The sequence below is a fragment of the Cuculus canorus genome, chromosome Z (assembly GCF_017976375.1).
Source record: "Cuculus canorus isolate bCucCan1 chromosome Z, bCucCan1.pri, whole genome shotgun sequence".
NCBI classification, from domain to species: Eukaryota; Metazoa; Chordata; class Aves; order Cuculiformes; family Cuculidae; genus Cuculus; species Cuculus canorus.
In genome coordinates, this window is record NC_071441.1 from 61,231,220 (window position 1) to 61,254,197 (window position 22,978).

Below are 22,978 nucleotides of genomic sequence, written 5' to 3' on the forward strand. Positions count from 1 at the left end.
GGCATCTCCTTGTAAGATAGACAGTCACAGGGGAGACAATAGTTCTGACTGCACAGCTGGGGGAAAACAGGTCCCAGCAGGGAGAGAAGGCCTGAGCGTGTCACCCCCTCATGCTGCAGGCAACGTGGGCTCAGCGAAACAGAGGGCTCCCTGCCTTGGCGACTTTCTCTCTGTGATTTGGAGGGAAGCCCCTGAAGCCTTCACCATTAATTGCCTTAATTAGTCCATTACCCTCCTCTAGGGGAATTTTCTCCAGAAAGAGAAGACGTCATCCCTTGAAACGTTTGACTGATAGAGCAGAAACTCCACTGTCAGCTTTTTTCTTTCTTTTAATATATTCTAAATTGAACTATCATATTGACAAATTAGCATCTAATCCTATTGCTCTAATTCAATCATTTGCCTGTGCATTAGGATAAGAATGATTTGCATAACGGTCTTCAGTCTTCTGTTTAGAAACAAAATATTTTTATATTTGTTTGCACTAAGTGGGATCAAACTGTGAACAGGCTGGCGAGTAATCCCAGGGGAGCCTGGCTGGCTCTGCAACTGCTGGGCAGCTGTGTCTGCTCCCCTTCCCTGAAGGCTGCCTCACAGAGAGATGCCCCTCCTCGGGAAATTTGAAGGAAAAAGAGGAAAATGGCTCACTTGCCCTGTTCGGGAGTGGTTAGCCTCCACTTGCCTGCATTTATCGCAGGCTACACCACTGATAATGATTGCTTTAGCAAGTCAGCTTTTATGCAGTGTTTTCCTTCCTCAGGGCAGAACAGGTCTGTAAACGAGTTGTAAACCTTTCATTAGAGCAGCAGGAATGACAGGTTTTTTTCCTTTCATGGGGATGGTCGACAAAGAGACAGCTGTACCAGATTTTCCTGGTGAGAGCTGGAAATGTTTGTTCCCTATCCAATGACTGGAGGGCTCGGCACAGGTCACGGTTGATGAAGATCCCCCTTGAAGCCTGTTACTGAGCTGTGGATTGAACCCAGGCCATCACAGACTGTGCCCCTGTCCCACTGCCCAAACAATTCTTCTCCCACAATTTCATTAAGTGATAAGATACAACATGTCTCTCACCCTACCTTCCCCGTACATACCTTTGAAATTCTGTAAATGTCATTCTTCCTCTTCACCTGCTTTTTCAGTTTCTTCTACTAGTAATTTTTATATTGTTTAGTACCTAGATTTTACATCTAGCATGGAGCACCTGATAGAAATTTTACATTTGTTTCTGTGGCTAACAGATAATGTTTATAATGATAATAATAATGCCAGGCAACTGATTAAGTATCCAGGCTCTTACGAAGGTAGAGCTGCCATGTCACATACCGTGTATGACTTCAAGCACCTGCAGAGTTGTAGCCCCCCGTGGCAGATGAGCAAGTTCAGATCAATAGGAAAATCACTTTTTCTCCTCCCTGTTGTATATATCTTTATTTTCCGGTGCCCAGATGTTTCTCAGGGATACATTTTCAGAGAGCTGTCATTTCTCTAACACACACTAGTACTATCAAAGTATTTCTGCAGGTAGTACTGTGAAAATACTGAAATGAAATGCAGATCTAGACAATAAAGACAACTCTTTTAATAACTAATGGTAGATTTCTTCAAGCTTTCCTTTTCTAAAATTGTACTTTTATTTTCCTAGGAAATAATATAAAGAGAAAGGAATGTTTCTACAAAGAGCTTGCTTTTACAATACTCTTTTGGCTTTAGTACATCTCCTCCCGAGAAGGCTGGTGAAATCATACCACTTGTGAATGTTCACTTTGTGCGAGTTCTCCATTGCATTTTAATATGTTTATTTTCATTAAGGTATATTCTATGTATTTAATTCAAATTAAAACTCTGTAAGGGAAAAAAATCTCTATGGATGTTTTAATTTTCTAGAGGTGATCAACAGCCTGGGGGGCTTGTTGGAAGAATGTGTTTTAATGTTTTGTCCTCTCTGCTGTTGTACGCAAACACTCCTTCTGAAGCTAAGTAAACTCCATTTTTCATTTTGGAGATAGTGCTAGGGTGTCTTTATCTGCATGTCATGTCTTCCATAACTGCCACATCCTGACATTTTAGAACCTCACCCATGCTGTGAGGTGGAGGTCACAGGAGCAGCCGACCAAGCCCTGGATGGACACCCCTGGACAAGGAAGGCTGGCTCGGGTGTTTGGGAACTGCTCAGTCCTTGTGCAACACGTGTGTTTGGGGCTTCACCCTGCTGCCTGTTCCTTCTGAGCTCCTGGGAGAGGGGAGGAGAAGAGAAAGTGATGGGTCTTTTCTGAATGTCTGGGTCTTCCAAAGATATTGTGGCATTTTATGCTTCTGTCTCGCACTTTGTAACTCTGGTGCTTTCAGCTGCAGGAACCTCTGTGCATGCATGGCAGAGAAGCTGCCTCTGCAGCAGGCTCTGTCTGTTCATGGCACCAATCCTGCTCTTTGCAAGGCTCTGCTGATGGCATGTGTTAACACATTTCACTGTCCCAGGTGGGAAGCAACCAGGTCCCTGTCATATCCCAGGTCCAGGCTTTTATCTGCATTACATAAATCAAGTCCTGTGATCGTCTCAGATTTTCCTTCTGCTCTAGAACCTACATAGAAGCACAAAGTGGTCCCTCTGGATCACAATGGGTTAATATTTTTAGTCCCAGGTCCTTTACTTTATTTTCATAGCCTTAGTCAATACCATAAAGCACCCAAAACAGTGGCAGCCTTTACTGAGATAATCACACAATGAACCTATATCTACACATCAGGTAAAGCCGATAGTAAATTTACAAGTACTCCATGGGACATGGGGCCTCCTTGCTGATAACGGGCTTTGGCACCAACAGAAGCTGCACAATTATGCCTGCTTTTTTTGTGTTTTTGTTTCCCTGTAGATAACAGCTTATTGTGAGAAAAGGCAAGGACTACTGCAGGAGCGCACTCAGCGCCCTTGAAAACACATCTGTACTGTCTCAGCTCTCCTGCCTAGTTTAGTCTTCACTGGTGTTTGTTCCTCTCTCTTTTTGTCCCTCTCCTCCCTTGTCTCAGCTAATCCATTTCACGGCTTCTGTATATCTTACAGGCCAGAGATAATTTCTATTGAAATTGGTTGAGTTGCACCAATTACAACATGTTTTTCCTTGGCGCTCTGGGTTTAATCTGCATTGATGTTAAGATCCTTGTCTCTGCTGAATGCTTGCTAGGGTGTGGAGTGTCTGCTTAGCTGTTATGTAAAGAAATACATATTAAGGTGGTTAGTGTAATCACGTAATCTTGACAGACATCGGTGGCGCAGTCACAGTTCCATATTTTGTGAAGATGGAGGGTACGTAAACAGGCGGGCAGCAAAAGGAAGGTGGGTATGTTCTTGCTGCTGAGGGATGTGTTGTCAGGATGGTTTTTGGAAACAAACATATGGGTGTTAGATGGGAGCATGACAACCAGGGTGGGGAGAGGATGACAGCTCTGTGTCCAGTGCTTCCCAGATGAAGGGCTGGAGGGTAGATTTGCAAGTGATGCAATACCCAGGGCAGGGACAGAGGCAGGGCTGGTGGGGTGGAAGAAGGTGCCAAGGACCCTCTTTGAGCTAGCAGGAGGCAGTGGTGAGGGTAGGCATCATCCCACAACATGGCCAAAGCTGGATGGACTTTAGCTGGGGGGAGCAAGGGACCTTCAAGTCAGTGCAAGGAGGAGGTTGTCGAGAGATTTGGAGCATCTTTGCCAAGGTGCTCATCACCAAGTGGCTCCTCCAGGCACAGCTGGTGACCAACTGACCACCTGAATTTGTTTGTCCCCTTGAATGAAAAGGAAATGCTTCAAGCCCTCATACTGCTCCATCTGCAGCAGAGTTGTTCCCAAATGTACACAGTTTTTAGCAAGATGCTTACAGAAGTGGGCATTAGTGAGGATAAGTGCCCATAGGGAGACATCTGTGGATCCACCCTTTGCAGTGGTCCCTCTGCCTTCACTACCCAGTCCTGCTGGTAATTTCTTCCACAAAAGGAAATCTGAGAGATTTGAGTTAATTGTACTCAACTGCCAAAGGGGAGGACTTTCCGCAAATCTGTCCAGTGCACAGAGCTGGCCAAGGTCACGTGCTTACTTTGTTTGTCCCCATACCTGCAGGGCTGGGTGCTGTCACCCCTAGCTCTCTGAATTCATTTTATCCACAGAGACACAAGCCCAGTGATGGGAATAATTTGCATTTGCGAGAGAGGTGCAAGCTAGAAATCTTTGTAAGCATTTTAGTCATGCAGAGCTGCCACCTCTGATTTTCAGAAAGCTGCTACCCCCTTACCATCTGCTCCTGGTGCCACTTCCCTCCCCGGAGACATCCAACAAAGTAATATTATGGATTTTTGCTTGTGAGGATGGAGATGATCAATAACAATACTTCCTACAGCAGTGGCATGGTATGAGAAGCACGATCTGTAACATTAGAGTACCAGAGGCTTGAGTCAGGCAGGAGCAATGTCCTGAACTTCCTCACTGCCCTGCTTGTCCTAAGATAAATCTCAGCACAGTGCAGTGCAATCCCAGAAACCCTCGTTGCTGTGCTTGTGATGTTTCCCCTAATGCAAAATGAGACCAGAAAAGGCTGACCTACCTGCCTGCTGTGAGGAAAGTGCTTGCTTGTCGTGAATACACTGCAAAATGGTTTTCTTTCTATTTTTTTTTTTTTTATTTCTTAATGACCTCTGTTCTATTGTCAAGGTCTGCAGTGATTTGCTATCTGAGTGCGAGCTAAAGCTATTGACTGCTTTATTGTACACATCCAGGATGTCCTCTGCCCACAAAGGATGCAGGCTGTTTGTATAATGCAAGTATAAGCAACTTCTTTGCTCTGATTCCTTTATTTAGATATTTCTGGCTTACCCATATTCCCAATACACATCACCAATATTTCTGAGATTTCTGGAAGGGATAACATCAGCATTGAATAATTACAGTGAAAGGCCCAGCATGCCTGTGTATTTTGTCTAAATAATTCAGGAATGCAAGAGTGTTTCATGCAGCATGAGTGAGCTCTGAATCTGTATGTGTCTGCACCTGCTGGTGTAATGGAGTAATGGTGCACAGAGATTTTGAAGGAGTTGCTCCTGTGTTCCTTAAACTGTCATTGGTGATAATAAGAAGGAAAAATCATAGACCATAGAATCATAAAATCACCAGGTTGGAAAGGACCCACCGGATCATCGAGTCCAACCATTCCTAACACTCCCTAAAACATGCCCCTAGGCACTTCATCCACCCGTTCCTTAAACACCTTCAGGGAAGGTGACTCGACCATCTCCCTGGGCAGCCTCTGCCAGTGCCCGATGACTATTTCTGTGAAAATTTTTTCCTGATATTCAGCCTGAACCTCCCCTGGCGGAGCTTCAGGCCATTCCCCATTGTCCTGTCCCCTGTCACTTGGGAGAAGAGGCCAGCTCCCTCCTCTCCACAACCTCCTTTCAGGTAGTTGTAGATAGGTAGCAATTAGGTCTCCCCTCAGCCTCCTCTTCTCCAGGCTAAACAACCCCAGCTCTCTCAGGCAGAATTAAATATTTTTAATTTCTTTTTCACTTCACTGGTGGTATAAAACAAGCCAACCAACCACCCCAAGATGTTTTTTTCTGTGCTCCTCACAACAGAGGCATGAAACTGGAATACCTCAAGTAGTTGTATGAAACAGTCTCTTTCTCTCTCTCCTGTCAGAAAGTAGTCAGAAATGGCATCCAATTCTTTCCTCTTGCACCATATTAAGCTCTTTTTGCATTTGGAATTAATTGTGGTAAGTTGACAGAGCTCCAGAGATTTCTGAAGAGTAAATCAAGCATGTTGTCAGTTTGCTCTGAATTTTCCACACCTCTTCAGTGCATGTTGAAGCAAAGGCCTCTTAAGTATGTTGTAATCTGGTATCAGACATTTCTCAAATTAGCATTTTCCGTAGCATTATGTATAAATTAGAATTCCATTGATACTAATTTTTACAACTAAGCTGGTTATATGTTACTTTTAGGTGTATGACATTGGGTCCATTTGTGTGGATTTATTTTCAGCAAGTAAAAACCTATGCAGTTTGAAGGATTTTTCTAGCTGGTGATGTTTATTTTGGTATGCATGGACGTATAGTGAGGAAGATATCTTCTCATTTAGATATTACACTTTGGGTAGGTCTTAATGTGCTTCACTCTGTATTCAGAGTTTAAATGCATCTTGAACTAATTCTTTTGCCAAGCAAATCCTCTTCACAGCACAAAACCACCTCATAAACAAAGGCAGTTTCAGTAAATTCATGTTAAAATTAGCATTGGTGTTTCTGCAGTGCTTAGGCACCACACTTCATGACCTTTTTTTCCATATTCTCATTTTACCCTCTCCCAGTATGAAGTGTTATTGTTTTAGGGAACTTTACAGTTGTGTCATGAGGGGTCTGTACTCTCAGTTCACCTACTACATGCTGGGTAATAACATCAAAACAGCTCGTGCTTCTGGAAATCAACAGACTTTCCCTGTAGAGCAGTATTTACAAATATGTGAGAACTGCAGCCAGTGCTTTCACCGTGTGCATGAGGATGAAGCTTTCTGCTACCTCTATCTGCTCCCCTCTGGCACTTTCTGCTCTATCCTCCAAATTTTATCCAGTGCTCCAGCAAGAGGGAGGCTTTCCAGCAATTTAAGCCTTGTGCACATTTATGCTACGGAGGAACAATTGTTCATTCATCCTCCTGCCTTGGTTTGGCCTGAAGAAAGCTGCTGTGGGAGGATGAGCTGATGCTGCTGAGTGGTTGATTACAGCTGTGGCCGGCTGCAAGCCAGCATTGTGCTGAATGCATCTATCCTATGTGGACACCGATGTTTGAGTATCTTTACGGACAAATGGAGTATTTCAAGTTAAAGTGCAAGCAGGTAGGGGTGCCTCAAGCTGAGAGGTGAATGCTTTGGGATTTTGGGGAACTTGTCATGGGGAGGAATAAAGAGGCACAGATATATCAAAAGGAAGGTTAGATATCTGTGGAAGAGATTAACTGTAGGAGCTTCCATACTCTACCAAGGTTGGGTGCTCTCCAGCCAGCTCTGGAGAAAGGCCAGGAGAGAGGAAGAAACAGAAAGACCTTTCATATTTTAGTAGCTGTATGTGAAGCACATTTTCCCTTCATTTCATTACCCACATCTTCAAAAGAATAAACTGTCCCATGTGTTTTAAAAGTTGTGATTAAATGTTTCTGTATTAATGCAGCTTGATTTAAGGGTGATTTGTAAGTAGCAACAAGCCATCTTTCACCAAAGGGCTGCCAAATCCACTTTGGGACCCAGCAGCAAGTGTCCGTCTCCCCTCTGTATGGCTTTCACTTGGTGCCTGTCATGTTAGCAGGCCTCAGGAGAGACTGTTCTTGAGTGTTGTACTCAGGAAGTCTTTGCGGCACAGCTCCTACTCCCTATGCTTGTGTGTATATATTCGTGCTCCTGTCACAGTATCGTTTGAGCATGCGGGCTCTCCCCAAATCAGTGAGATCAGTGAGCTTCCTGGGCTAGCAGCATCCCAGTCGGGCAGGTGACTGTGTGAGCATGGTCTGACTCCCCACAAACTAGGATATATTTCAGTAGAGATGAATCTAAGGTATAACACACAACGAACAAAACAGCTACACAAACAACAGTTAGGGAAAACAGCTTTCAGTGGAAATAGACAGTATTGCACAGACACAATGTTAGGTGACCCACATGCCCACAGCATGCGAACAGGACTGTTAGGGGGTAAAGCATGCAATACGCATCTTCAGGGTTGGAACTGAGTGATTTTTAATGTCCCTTCCAACCCAAATCATTCTATGATTCTATGGTTCTACTTTAAACAGAAAAGAGTTCCTTGAACTGCTGGGTCCACTTTTGGACACTGCACCTCAAAAACTGGCTACCTCAACGTGATTAGATCCAAGAGGACAGTGGGAACGGTACAGTAGACTAAAAACATGAAAAAAATAGGACAAACTGTTCTTCTCTAGCCAGAGGAAGGAAAGCCCAACTGGAGATAAGATAGTCTTGGAGCCAAAACAATTTGTGTTTGCACTTGATGTTCTTGGGCAAGCAGGAAGAACTTCATTAACAGAAAGCTAAACCTTGAAGGGAACAGAAAGAGAAGGAGAGATGGGGCAGGCTGCCACACAACAGGGCTAATGGTGTCTCCAGTGCCCCAGGGCTGGTACCATGAGACATGCATCTCTCAGAGATGGCCCTGGTGCACAACGTAGCTCACAGCCTATCATCCTCTGTGGTAGTCCTCCTCATCCTCCAGCCTACCGGATGCCATTGCTAAAAACACAGGCCAGATGTCCCTGTCTTCACCAGCAGAAATGTGTGGACTACAGCAGGGTTAGTGCAGGAGAGCATCAAGACCTCACCGATTCACCTAGATCTGGGCTTATCATCAGTGAAAGACATGCCTTCTCTCTAAAACTTCTCTGATCTGATGCTTTGTGGGAAAGAAAGGGCTATTGAAAGCAGCAACTAGCAAGAGAGGGATGAATAAAATTGTCACCTCCAGGCTCAGTATACAGGTCAGGTACAAAGTACAGAGTTACTAACCCTTTGTAAATAAGTAATTAGGGCACTTAATGTAATTGAATAGCATAATGAATAGTAGCAATGGAACTGAATTGCAAAATATTTCTGTCCTTCAGAGAAATGCATAGGTATGCAAAAAGCATTTGCTGGTGTATGTTACCACATTTTTGAGAGAGAGTAGTTATCAGAGAGACAGAAAGAAATCTTAGGTTTTCCACTCTGGTGTCCTGCTGGGGCAGATTTGGTTCCAGCAATGCACTTTACAGTATTTTGTTACAAGAACTATCAAAGGTAGATGAAATATATACTTTTTAGACATAGGTCCAAGAGCCTCAGTGTGTGTAGGCTGACGGAGCACCACAGAAGCCAGCAGAGGTGTGCCAAGTTACTTGGGCTGAATTAGCTAATGCACACACAGGTCAGATCTTGCTGCATCCCCCATGCTTCTGCAAGCTCAGCAGGTTTTGTCAGCAGTAGGAAAAGCCGGTGGCATGCTGGGGCTGTGTCCAGCCTACAGCTGCCTCTCCAAAACAGCACCCTTTCCTTTCTTCCTGCCTTGCTCCCCTGGCTGTGTAATGGAGTAGCATTTTCCTGCCTCAACAGTAATCGTTCAGGGTCAGTCCATTGAAAAGATTATGACGTGTTTGGATATCACTAGGAAAGAAAACGTTTAATTACCTAATGTGAATCTATTGGAAGTCATTGCTGGGTATCAGAGTGTTACTTATAACTTAGGTTATAAGGTGTAAGGATGTGTAGGTTGAGGTGTAAGGATGTGGCTCCTGATATATAGTTAATTTTTATAGGTGTTTCATACATGTAGCTCTCAAATTCCTATGGGAGCCAAATATTCATGAAGTATAACCCTGAGGAAAGCAAAGTATCCAGACAGTTACCAACTCCACTTTTTCCTTTAGTTAAAAATTACCTCTTTTCCCGTTAATATTTTGTCTACCGAGTTTGCTGAAGGCCTAATTCAACCACTTTTCAAGTGTGTAGCAAAGTGGCTGTAAGCAGTTCAGTGTAAGGAAGGATGAGGAATTTGGTCCAAAAGCTGTCACTCTAGGGGAAACCCAGAAGACGGTCCTTCTACCTGAAGAAAAGTCACAGATGGAGCTATGCCTCAAGCCCAGACCCAGCTTTTTGCACATGCATTGGCTGCTCATCAAGCCCATGTGTACTCCAGGAGCCCAAGATGTTGCACCTCACAAGGACGAAGAACACCACAAATGAGTTGGCTGCATAATACATTTGGAGCTGTATTTTATGTGCTCATCTTTAATATAGAGCCCTAGGGTCATATATATAATAATGGTTTGTTTTATGTATAATATTCTGTGCAAACTACAATTACAGGTTTCTGTTCAGTTAAATAATGCAGTTGTAAAGCAGAACAATAAATAATACCTGAGGGAGTGAGAAATTAAGAGGTACAGGTGAAGGAGAAAATATATGTTTTCAGATGAGATTTGAAAAGAGATGGGGAGTCAATGGGGCATGTAAATGTATTCTTTAATCTTCATAAAGGACCTTCCACTCCAGACAGATTTTACCAGTTACCAGTGTTTCTCCTTTAGGCCACCTGGTATTCTGGGCTGTATTGAGGCTGCAAGCAGTAGTCCCACAACACTGTATGTCTTGAGGTTGCTGAGGACCAGAAGCACCTTAAGATGTTTCAGAGTAGAGAATATAAAATAGAATAAAAGATGAAATTTAGGGTAGAAAGCCTCCTTCTGCTGAGTCTCTCCTTTCCCCAAGGTGCAGTCATTGGAAGTGATCCACAGAAGACCATTGCTCTCTCTGGTCTCTTTGCTCTGGTGTCTAACTGTTTAGTGGGTGAATGCAGCAGCTCAAGTTGCAAAGATTGGAGAATACTTGAGTTGGGAATGTGAATACATGCACATAAATCACGCACGCAAGCCCTGAAGCTTACAATGAAATGCAGAAGACCGAAGAATTAATGTCTACAATTCAAATAATGACCATTTAAATTTTTAAAGAATCTAATTTCCTGAGGTTTATTTAGACTAAGCTTAACAGCTTAATTAAAATAATATGATGAAATAAAATTAAGACTGCTAAACACAATGACATTTGGCAGATAGTCTGTTTTGTAAAACAAAGGGGCAGATAATTCCTGTCTGACCCATAATTTTGGTCTAACCAGAAAGACTCAGTTTATTTAACAAAGAGCTAGTTCAATGTAGTTGTGAAGTGTGAGAAACCAGGAATAGAAGTAGGGTTGTTTCATGGAAGTTTTCAAAGGAGTTAGTATTTTTCCTTCCCTCTCTTCAACTTTTATGTGAATGTTCACTGAAGTATTTCAGGACTAGGTTAAATATTGTTTAAAATGTCCCTTTTTAAAGCTCTCCATCCCCTAAGTTTTTACTGTCACGTCCTTGACATGTCTTCTTCTAAGTAAATGAGATATCTTTGAACTGCTCTTGTTGTGTGGGTTTTTTGTGCACTTTTATAGGCTAAAAGCTGTCTGCATTCACATCTAACTGTGCTGGAAATGTATTATTTTCCCTGAAATAAGCTTAGACAAATGCTTTCTGTCCTCGCAAGCCTGGAGTCCCTCAGGTACTTTATCCTTTAAATAATCTCTCCCAGTGGATGAAAAATGCCCTGTAGCTTCCCAGGCAGGAGGGCTGGTGAGATAGCCTGGTGGGATCCAGGCACAGGAGCTTCCTCTCGCCCTGCATCCCATCCCTGCCACACTTGAGTCTCCAAGGGCAGGAGAGGAGAATTGTGTCTCTGTGCTTTGTGCCAGCCGCTGCTGATGTCACGGGGGCTTTGAGCACTGCCACCACGTGCTTAGGCATCCTCCTCCCTCCCATCTTCTGCTTTGTTTTTCCCCATACACTAGGACACCCGAAAAGACAGATGACGAGCATTCTCGTGATTTCGGCTGCTTGGCAGAGGGATTCCCCATGGGCTTTGCAGCCCCCCACTTCTGCTGTCCCTCCAGTGCTCCCAGCAAGCAGCTGCACTATGTGTTTCCCTCTGGTGCATCCTGCACGGGGAGGGCAGGTTGAACGCCTGTCTAAGCAGGTGGTAAAATGCACCCAGTAAAATGCATTCAAGCCCTCCGGGGACCAGAGATCTGGTTATACGAACCACAGAAATCCCCAGGGTTTTTTTTTTTATCAGGAGCCTATCTGCAGCTGCCTGTGCTTGCTCTCGCGGTCATCCCCTCCCCATGGGATGTGGGGAAGGGAGGATGTGAAGTGGGGCAGTGGAGGGCTGCGAGCCTGCGTGTGCTTGCCCATGCATGTGATGGTGAGGGGCAGCACGGGGACGAGGCCCATTAACAGCATGGGCGCTGTACGGAGGGTTTACTTTTCCAGTGATTTGGCCCAGACAGTGTGATGCGACACAGAAAGCTGTGCCTCACCTAGCTGATGCTTTAATAGGCACTTTCCCAGCTCAGCTTTGCATGGTTAAACAGACTTTGAACCCTACTACGTGACCTCTCAGGTCCTTGCCTGTCAATTGAATTGCTTCCCACATGCTGCTTTCCCCATTTACAGCTAGCACCAGACCTTGCCCTCTTTGAAAAGCATCGTGTGAGTGTGACCTACTGCTATTTTAAGTGTAACTTGGCTATTACCAGCTATTCCTACCCACACCCCTCATTTACTGAGAGAGCAGGCAGAACCAGATGTGATCACAAGCTGCATTTTCCCTCCTTTGCCCAAAGTGGATTGAAACCCAAACCTTGGGTTTATCTCCTCACCTATATACATACTGAGAAAGAGAGCTTATTGTTTTCAAATCGGTCCTGCCTTGCTGAGTTTGGCTTGCACCAGTGTGCAGATCTCTCTCAAGATTTATCTGTATTCAAGGCTGTCGATGCAGGCTGGCTGAGAGAAAAACTTCTCTCTCTTATCTGTCCCTGGGGTATTCAGGCCATAGGTGCTTGCTTACCATGTACAAAGGCGTGGAAAGAAAAAAGGAACCAGCTAGGAGCCTGCTGGGGCCCCATTCTCCTCTTCTCTGGTAGCTCCCCCTCGCTCTGGTGGTCCCTGGTGTCCCTGTGCTGGGAATCACACGCCAGTTGTACACTTTGCATTTCTGAAGGGCTGATGTTTGCATTATAAGGTCCTTCATGCCTTACTGCAATTTACATTTTAAATAGTAAGGAGATAATGAATTAATGATGCCTATTCTTCCTATTAGATGCAACAAAATCATTCAAAAAGGCCTAACCAAATAAAGCCCTTTAATGTGAGAAAATTCTAATTACATAAATGTTTGAAGTGAATTCTAGCCTTTTCAGTGAATCTGGCATAAGAATCTGAGACTATTTTAGATATGTATAGGTTTTGCCTCTGAAAGGTAAAATGAACAAGCCCTACAGTTATGTTTATTGCTTTTTTTTTTTGCACTGCTACAAGATGTTAATGATAAGTGAAAGTTGCAGGAACATTTATTCTGTTCTGATAACTGGCTCATTTGACATGCACAATAAATACCAAAAGAAAGCAATTTTTCATCAGGAAAATTTCTGTTGAGGGATCTGCAATTTCTAATCTTTCGACTATGATCATTATTTGTGCTCATGCAAGATAAAAATAAAGTGAGGAGCACTTTTGCCCACTGCTCTGATATACAGCTTTGCTTGTCCCCACAGAATGTTTGATATGTGAGTAGGATGCAACTGTCCCACTGTGGATGCCCTTGGCATTATTCCATATGAAAAGTCCATGTGCTGAAAGCAGAGGAGACTGACGTTTGTATTGCTGTACCATTTATTACCTTTTGTTCATGTAATGAAACAATGTCCAGGGGTAACCTGTATATATATGTTGTTTTTTTTTTCTTTTTCAGCTACATATTCTGGGAAGGAGGAACTTGAATAACATGACTACATAGGGTCTGTAATGCCCTGTTGGACTCCTGGCCCCTTTGGCAGGTAGTGATGTTGCAGCCGGAGACCAGAGCTGCAGCTTTTGGCACTTGGAGGAGGGCCTCCTGGCCAAGGCAGAAGGTTGGGTCTCTGCCTTATTTTAAATGAGCCTGCACAGTAGGCCTGTGTGGACAAAGAAGCTGCAAATTCAAAGCATTTCTTTAAAAAAAAGAAAATACCATCAGCAACCTTCCTAATGGCAAAAGTAACCTTGATTGTCAAATGAAAAATAGCTTTACCAGTTGCTGAAAACTACCACTGCATTTAAGAAACCCACTTGATTGCACAAACTTCATTAAAAGGTAGTTTCTGTTCCAGTGCCACAGTCGCTAGAACAAGGTCAAAGGCTCTGCCTGGGTGCATGACTTGGGGCGAGGGGAAGTGGATTCTCCTCCCGGCTTGGCCATTAGTGCGATATAAAACCCAAACTAAGTCCCTTCATCTCTGTTTTGCTTTCTGTCTCCTCAGATATCTGACCTTGGTGGGTGCAGCTTTGATATAAGCAACTGTATCTCAGCAGAGCCATGGCCACGCAGAGTTTAAGTAATAAGCATTAAGTAATCTCAGCCTGGTCCCCCATAAATCATGGACTATTAAACTGTCTGTTGGTCCCCCTGACCACCCTTCACACAGAGGTTTTAGCCTGGCTGAACCATCTCACAGCCAAGAGGCCACATCCCTGCAGCTGAGCAGCACGCATCCCAAGCTTTGCATGATGAAGAAGCACTGGGATACTGCTGTGACATCCCTGGCATCTGGACTGTGTCCTCCAGCAAGGCTAAAAATCACCCTGCTCCCTCTGCTACATGCACTGACAGTCAAAACTGCTGGTTTTTTCCTACAAAGACACATTTCCTGCTACCTGCCTTCAAGGTGGAGTGCGCAATGAGCCTACACGGCATGTGGGAGCCAAGTTTTCCCTGCATCTCACTTGAATTACCACAATGGGGTGGTAGGTTCCTGCGTAGCCAAAATATCATAGAAATGTGACATTCAGCTCAGTGAGTGGCCATAACCTGTTCTGCTCACTGATCAGTGCTGGGTAATCAGTACAACATCTGCAGACACTGCTGTCAAAGCTTTTTATCTCATCTTTTGGAATATTGATTAAAAATAAATAATGTTAGCCCAAGAGTCATCCCAGTGAGAATCCTGCTGGAGCTAGCCCCATTAGTAACTGTGCTTTAGGATCTACTAGAGAGCCAGTTTGTAATTTGTCTTCATGCACAATTAAGGCAATATTTTTTTGGAACCACATGTCCATGTCTAGACTTTGCTAGTGTTCGAAAATCCTGGAGGACAATATCTGCAGATGGGAACTTTAGCATAAATCAGCACTTGGTCTCAAGGCATGACCTCCTCCAATGCTCTTATTGCGCTCAAAAAGATATGTGAATAAAAGTAAGGCTAGTGGTGATATCAGGTCTGCTAACAGTCACAATGGTTTGTGCTGTGGTTAAATGAAGGCTAACTAACGGAGGGGGAAAGTTCGCTGCTTCTAACATTTTCTCACAAACAATCAGTTTCTTTCAGGCTACTCTTTGGTATTTTGTTCTGACCTAAGAGATGCTGAAGGCTTGAACGGTGCTGATGTAAGCCCTACCAGGGACCTTCAAGTCGCAAAATATGTTGCCCGTGTCTGTGGACAGGGTGAGTAAGGCAGAAAAGCTGGTTGTAGCTGTCAGCGGGGGCTGTGTGGGATGTATGGGGCCGCAGAAGAAACTGTGGTGGACACACACACGGGGCAGTGGGAGCCTGCAGATGGTACAAGGGCAGTGCAGGAAGAGGAGTGTGAACCCTCCTCGCCTGTCTTACACTTACAGCATAATTAGGATCACATAAATGCCAGGGCTGTTAACAACCACGGTGATGACTGTTGTATCAGAAAAATCCCCCCACCACCCTCCTCCCAGGTGTTTGCACTTACATATCACTTCCCATTAAAATGGTCTGCAGCAAGCGCCAGGGGTGTCAGAGCTGGGTGATGGAATTGAATTAGTTTGAATAACTGAATAAGTTTTAGATCTTGGACTGACAGCTTGTTCATATACATTTTAAATGCCCAGCAGCAGCTGCATAATTTGCTTTACCCAGGCACAGCTGTTCACAAAGGCACGGCAGGCCTGTACACGGCTGCTGCTTACTTTTAACCTCACTGCCCTCAGGTTCCCTTCCTTGTGTGAAGACACGGACTCAAATGGTGTAAATGTAAACAATCAACTTATAAACTTATATTTCTTTCTTTCTTTCTTTCTTTCTTTCTTTCTTTCTTTCTTTCTTTCTTTCTTTCTTTCTTTCTTTCTTTCTTTCTTTCTTTCTTTTTTTCTTTCTTTCTCTCTCTTTTTCTTTCTTTCCTTTTCTCTCTTTCTCTTTCTCTCTTTCTCTCTTTCTCTCTTTCTCTCTTTCTCTCTTTCTCTCTTTCTCTCTTTCTCTCTCTTACTCTTTCTTCCTTTCTCTTTCTTTCTGTCTTTCTGTCTTTCTTTCTCTCTTACTCTTTCTTTCTTTCTTTTTTCTTTCTCTCTTTGTCTCTTTCTTTCTTTCTCTTTCTTTCTCTCTTTCCTTCTCTCTCTCTCTCTCCTTCCTTCCTTCCTTCCTTCCTTCCTTCCTTCCTTCCTTCCTTCCTTCCTTCCTTCCTTTCCTTCCTTCCTTCCTTCCGGGTGGCTTGAAGTCACCTGGGAAATGCCTCTGCTGCGCCTTGCAGAAAACAGCAGGTATTCTGGAACATTCTGGTTCTGCCTCATCCTGCACAGCACAGGCACGGCACCGAGGAAGAGAAAGTTTCATAAAGGCCTTTTGTGTATCGCAGTCTGAAATCTGGTATCAGTAGATGAAACGAAGACCGAGCAAGCAGATTTCAAGAAACGTTTAATAATTTATGATGTACTTGGCACTTGTATAGCACTTTTCATCCATGGTTCTTAAGAGACTTCAGATATGTCAATAAATGATAAAAATATAATAATGTCTTATTATAATAAAGCCATTTCGCGTGTCCATAAACAGGAAGAAAATGCCTTCCTAGCAAGATGAATTGTTTTATCTACAATCAAAAAAGGCACTCTAAGAAAACAGGACATAAAAGTAGAAATCTTTGTTACCATCTCTCCCTTGTAAGCTTTTTAAGGAAAATCATAGCTTTAGGCAGAAGAATTATTTCATACTTCAGCAAAAATACCTGCTTGACTGATATTTATTACCCATGGTGCTTGTAAGGCCTACATGTGGTGGATGTTTGCCCTTCTGCTTGGTAGCCTGCCAGCAGGAATGGTTTTACCTCTGTAAGAAGCAGCAATGTGAAGTCTTTGCCTTGGTGATCAGGCTCATCTGCAATGATTTTCTTTTATATGTTACCAAAATGAAGATATTGCACGTAAAGTCTTTCCCCTACAGATGCAAAACAGGTGATAGATGGCTATAAACAAGAGCAAATGTAATCTCAGTCTCCTCTGGATTTTTGGTTTGTTTTAAGGATTGGATTATTTCCCTCCATCATCTAAAGTATACATGGGCAAGTGTTTGAGATTTTGAACACAAAATTTCCAGCAGGTTTTTCACCTTGCACACAGGGGTTTGGGCTTTAAGGCATAAAGCAACACAGAGGGAAGAAGGCTGAGGCTCACTGCATGGCACCGACTAGCAGCGTGCACTACCCAGAGTGACTGTTCTCATTCACTTGGTGCAGCTGTATCCTATAGAAATGTCCCTTAACAACTGATTCCAAGTACAACAGTAGTTTGCCAAGTGACGATGTGGTGGATGTAGCTATTGAGGAGCGTTCGGAAAAGGTCTAAAAAAAAATCCAAATAGCCATTGGTGAGATTTTGAGACAGTTTTACCGTAATCCTTTACCATAAGCAGAGGATAATGAAAACACCTGACTCTGGCTTGTGAGTATTTCTACTGCACATTGAATTAAGTGAAAATGCAGAAATTAAATGGAACTATTCAGATGGAAAATTCCTTAATGCACAAAGGTCTTCAAGTGAGAATGTTACATGCAGTACTTACCATTAAAGACATTGTTATTCACCAGTGCTTACCACATATTGGCATCTGAGATGTTATTCTGATGAGCTATTCTAAACAGATGGGTTAACTGTGGTTTCTTGGAAAATGCATGGGTTTTAATTGCAGTAACATTACCTGCATTAATGGCCATGGTAGGATGTGGGTGAATGTGTACTTGTACTTAAGGCTGTCCAATATTTTCCACTGCAAGAAGCTGTTTGCTGCTGTTTATAGTATCACCGCGTTTTGTCCAGCAAAAATGGGTGTCTCTAACTGATGCTGCTTCTCAAGTGCCAAGAGCAGTGGTTTGTGCAGCCACGGTGAGGCAGATTCTCTCTGCCTCACCTGGAAAGCCTCTAATGCCTTCTTATATTGAAGTTTCAGATGTGCTTTGTGATAGAGCAAGCTTTTGAAATGTTGTGGGGGATTACAGTATTGTTAGCCCAGTGAAAATCCTTTACACTCTGAAGCACACACTGTAGGAGATATGTAAATATATGATCCAAGGAAGTTTGTTAGCATCTGACAACAAATCTCCTTGATGCTTTCATATGCAGACAGATAAGCTAAATATGTATTTTACCATGTAGCTTTGCACTCCACTTTTGCTTTACTGGCAGTTTGCCTCTCTTCCTTTGTGTGTTATTTGCCTTAGTTCTTCCTTCAGTTACAGAAGCCCACTTTCATTTTTCTATTAAATATAGGGTATTAAAAAAGTACAATACATATACAAATACCTGATGACAGGGAGCCAGGCTTTTCTTGGTAGTATGCAGTGATGGGATGAACAGCAATGGGCATACACAGAAATACAAGAAATTATGTTTAAACGTAAGAAAAGTCTTTTTCTACTGTGGAGGCGATCCGATGCCGAGAGAGACTGTAGTGTCTCTATCCTCAGAGGCACCTGAAACTCAAGTGTATGTGGTCCTGGGCAGCCTGCATTACCTGACATTGCTTGGGAAGGGGTGTTGGACGGTCTCTGGAGGTGCCTGCCAGCCTCAGCTGTTCTGTGAGCCTGTGAATATACCTGTATTCTGTAACATGCACAAATACACATTGAAAAATGATGACTTTGTGATGTGGTCCATGGACCTGGACTTATCTTTGCCAGTCCACGCCGCTGCCTAGTGGACCTTGCCCAGCCTGTGCAAGGGTGTTACAGCTCTGCTTGCTTCCTCTGTGGCACAGAGTCACAGCAGGGAGCAAAAACATCCTGACATGAGAGGAAAGAGGAAAAGGATGTGGTCCAGTTCCAAGTTACTGGGACTGAAGACCTTCCAGGCCTCCTTGGCAGGCAGCCTTCTCCCCTGCTCCGGCGCCGAGGCACAAGGCTCACCACCACACACAGCAGCAAAGGAGAGCAGGAAAAGAAAGGCACCACCATGTGCATTGTGCTGGTCATGCAGACAGCTGGCTGGCGCTTCGCCTGAGGGACCTTCCTGGCCTGCTCTTCCCATCCGAAAGCACAGACCAGCCCTGGGAAAGGGACAGCAGCCAATATAGCTGTACATGGTAGGTAGCCCTCTAGTTCTTGCACTGCCTTCCACTTATAATAAAAATAAACCCATACAAATCCTCCATAAATAAACAGACGGAAAGGCTAAGTGGAGACCATCCAAGCTACTTTGACAGCAGCAGTACAGCTGATGACTGATTAGAGAGGTAGCTCACCGAAGCCCAATTATAGTCTAGTGTTTAATTGCTCCTAGGCAGCGCCAGCCTCCTGGGCAGGAGGCAGCTGGCTGCCTGCAGTCTTCATACCCTGGGGGAGAAGGTAAAAAAACTTCTCTGGCTCTGTGGGTTTTTTGTCTTTGGCACAATTTGGAAACAAATCACTCATCATTTTTATTGCTGTAAATGTTACCCTTCTTTTTTTTCCCCCTTTACATGAGGCAACCTTCAATTAGCTGCATGAGTAAGACCATACCATCTCTCTTAAATGCCTTAAATTCTCTCCTCAAAAGGTTATTTCTTTTGTGGGAAGCTGGCACGTATTTAGTCCCATCGACTCCTACCCTCCTCCTGAAAGACCTTGCTGCCTCATGCCCTACCATTGTTTCCTTCTGTGACCGTGACCATCACACTTCACTTCTGAGAGAGAGGTCAGGTCTATGAGACCTGCGGGCACCTTGTTGTGCGGAAACGCTGCTCCCAAAGGAGGGAGAACCCTCCTTGCACCTGCCACCCCCGGGCTGCAGCACTGGAGTAGCTCCCTTCTCTCTCCCCAGAGAGCCCTTTGCTTTCCCAGTAAAGCCATGTGGAGCTAAAAAAGGTGCAAAGGACTACATTCCAATGGATTTTCTACACCTACCAAAACTCACTTTTGAAGGGACAGGGAGAGGAGGAAAAAAGACTCGTGATTGTCAGCTCTTGAAAAATAAACTTCACAAATAATTACTACTGCTGTGAGCAAGTTGCTGTACCAAGAACTCAATGTATGCAGTTTATTTGTTTTACGCTATCAAACTTAGTATTGTTTTTTTTTAATAAATATATTACCTAGATGCTCATATAGGTAATATATTATAATAAATCTTATGCATCATGTGTGTCAGTTGTATCAATATTTGTATCTATATCATTACATGTTTTTTGATCTATATATGTGTCAGTAAAGTTGAAGTTTTATGGTCAAATGGCTGCAGGATGGTTTCTGACAGCTGGAATCCCATGATACTGGAAGCATCCCGTCCCTTGGCAGCTGGCCATGCCACGAACATCAGGGCAGCGCTGAGGGCAAGGGAGCAGCCACGGGGCACATGGGGGCTGGTGCAAGCTGGCGATTCATCCATCACCTGTGAGCGGAAACACATCTCTCCAGGCAAGGCAGTGAGGCGTTCTGCAGAGACACCCCCCAAGAGCAACCCATGGCCCTTGCACCCTGGGGCGGCATGCTGCATTCCTTCCTGGCTCTAAGACCAGCAGCATCCCTTTTTATTCTTCTTCTACCCTGCGGGAAGGGACATTTTTTATTCTTGGCTCCTTTTGCTTGAAACACGAGTTTCCACGTGCCTGCCCTATTTGGAAATTCTTGACAAAAGGTAATCCTTTTTCTTTGAAATCCCCTTCTTTTTTTCCTCTGTTTCTGCCGTCTAACTCCACAGGCTCTGGAGCTGTGCCTTTCCTCAAAGCTCTCAGTTAAACTGGGCAATTCGGAGAACATGGATGAGAGCAAACTAGGACTTTGTGACTGCCTCTTGTCCCAACTCCTGGTTTGTAGGTAGCCCGGGACAAACTGACTTCTGTCCTCACTTTGCCTGTTCATGAAATGGGTCATCCAGCCTATTCTGCATCAAAGCAGACCCTGCTGGGCAGCAAGATAAAGGTGAAAGAAGAGAAAAGGTTTTAAAAAGGAACAGCCTGATTCAAACCCCTTTTGATCTATGTGAAGTTTTCTTACATTCTCCAAATCAGTTTGAAAGCACTTGTGAGTGCCCCAGACTTCTAGGCTGGAAGGGAGCAAGAACTTCCTTGCCAGTGGCTGATCCTTGCACCCGCCGCCACCCCTCTTCCTACATTGCTCACAGCACCCGTGTTCTGCAGTGCCAGCTCCAGGAGCAGCAGTGACTCTCAGACCTTCCCTGTCCCACGGGTTGAGGTCCCACAGATGTGCCAAATCCTGTTGGTCACAACTACACTACCGGCAATGCACAGAAGTCAGTAAAGACATCACAATAGTGCAGTGCTTGTGTGATCAGTGTTAATGGGACAACTTCTTCTATTTTTAAGGCAATGGGGAAAAGCCACATACATCTTCATCTAGACTAGGGAGTAGTTTATCCTTTCTCTTAGTTGATGAAGTCCAAATAAGGTATACTGTTTTTTATTGCTTTTAGGCCAACTTTAATTACGAGTAAAGCCTTTCCCAGCATTGCAGCAGCTGGTATTTCAATCTTCAGGTAGACTTGGTTTTTTTTACCTCCACAGAAAAATTAAGAACAAAAAAACTTACTGAGTTGCATTTGTTATACAAAGCAGCATGTTCATTTAAAAGCAAATACTCTGGAGACTATTTAGTTTCCTGCCAGTCAACATAATGCATTTCATGTTCTGTGTTCAAGTATCAGAGAAGATCTCACATCATGTATAATTACGGGTAAGATTGGCTTCTGGACAGCCTAAATAAACTATATAGTGAGCTGGATACACTGGAAGACTAAGACAAAGGCCCAGTATCACAGGCTGACTGACTCATGACTCTTTTCCATTCTGAAAGCTCCTGCTTGAAAGTCAGGTTTTCCTGCATTGACTAATATTTAGTATGACTTAATCAGTGAATGTGTTTGTCTGTAAAGGGGTTTTAATCTCTGAATACAGATGTACTGCAGTTAGGAGATACTTAAACATACAAGTTACACTAAAGTAGAGCTGTTTGAATGTAGGCATGAATTATTTAAATTCAATAATTGGCCACTCAGAATAAACAGTTTAGGACAGTGGGGAAGTGGGATGCATTTCTACTCAGAAAGTGTTTATACAAACACAGCACATCTCTGTGGGCTTGATTACCTGCTGATGTTAAAGATGAAATCTCATCTAAATGCATTTTAGTACCATTAGTACAGCAGAGCCCATACAGAGAGGATAACGAAAACGGTGTTGCAACAGCCAAGCTTTGGTTTCTCTCTCTTTGGTGTGTCCAACATACCCACAAGGATAGATGGTGAGTAACCACACAGGTTAACCAACCAATATATCTGCACAAAGTCAGTGGAGCATGAGCAATGAGAATGAAAGCACATCCCTAACCTGCATCTTACCTTATCGGCATAGCATTGCTTTATGTCTATTCAGCTCTGTCAGGTAACTCTTTGAGGTTTCCTAGGTCGAAGGGCAGTAGTTCTTACGGAGGATACATGGGAGGATGCATGTCTGGCTGCTATGGATTGTTTTGGAACAAGCTCAGCATCATTCTTAATTCTTCAAGAGGCCCCTGCCCAGAAAAGCAGTTGTTGGGGCCCAGGTTTAAAATCTGGAGTTCACTGGACATAATCATGCTTACAGTTGTTTCCTGGGGTTTGCACCTGTGTTTCCAGCAGGAGTGAACTCTAACTCTTCCAAGCTACATTGTCTGGATCCAAACACTGCTCCCTCCTTCACCCCTTGATCACCCTGCTGAGTTCAGTAGTTCCACAAAGTTCATTTCCACATCAACATTAAATGCCAGCCCTTAATCCACCTGCTGCTTGGTCTCTGCCATGCTTATAAAGATGAGCTAACATCTCAGGACTTTGTTCTGTGATATTTGTCAGTTACTTGCAGCACAGAAATGCTCCAGGGACCTGTCCCAGCATGAAATGCAGACACATCATAGAATCATAGAATCATAGAATCATAGAATAGTTCGGGTTGGAAGGGATCTTAAAGACGATGTAGTTCCAATCCCCCTGCCATGGATAGGAACATGTACCATGCTTGGTGCTCCTGTAACTAGGTTGCATCACCATGCACACTCCAGCTGTCTTAGGCTCTGCTTGAGGCATGAAGGACCATCTGCTGCAACAAGGTGGTACAATTTAGCAACTAGGT

General features: G+C 43.8%; 1 long non-coding RNA gene across 3 annotated transcripts in view; it reads left to right on the top strand.

Annotated features, from left to right (window-relative positions):
* Positions 1-20,204, top strand: part of LOC128850391 (uncharacterized) — a 46,224-nt gene extending 26,020 nt beyond the window's left edge. For 2 of the 3 annotated variants that reach the window (XR_008447787.1, XR_008447788.1), the window contains exons 3-4: positions 13,360-15,088; positions 16,107-20,204. This is a non-coding gene — a long non-coding RNA (uncharacterized LOC128850391). The remainder of the gene's footprint in view (positions 1-13,359; positions 15,089-16,106) is intronic. The other variant, XR_008447789.1, reaches the window with a different exon arrangement.
* The last annotated feature ends 2,774 nt before the right edge of the window (positions 20,205-22,978 follow it).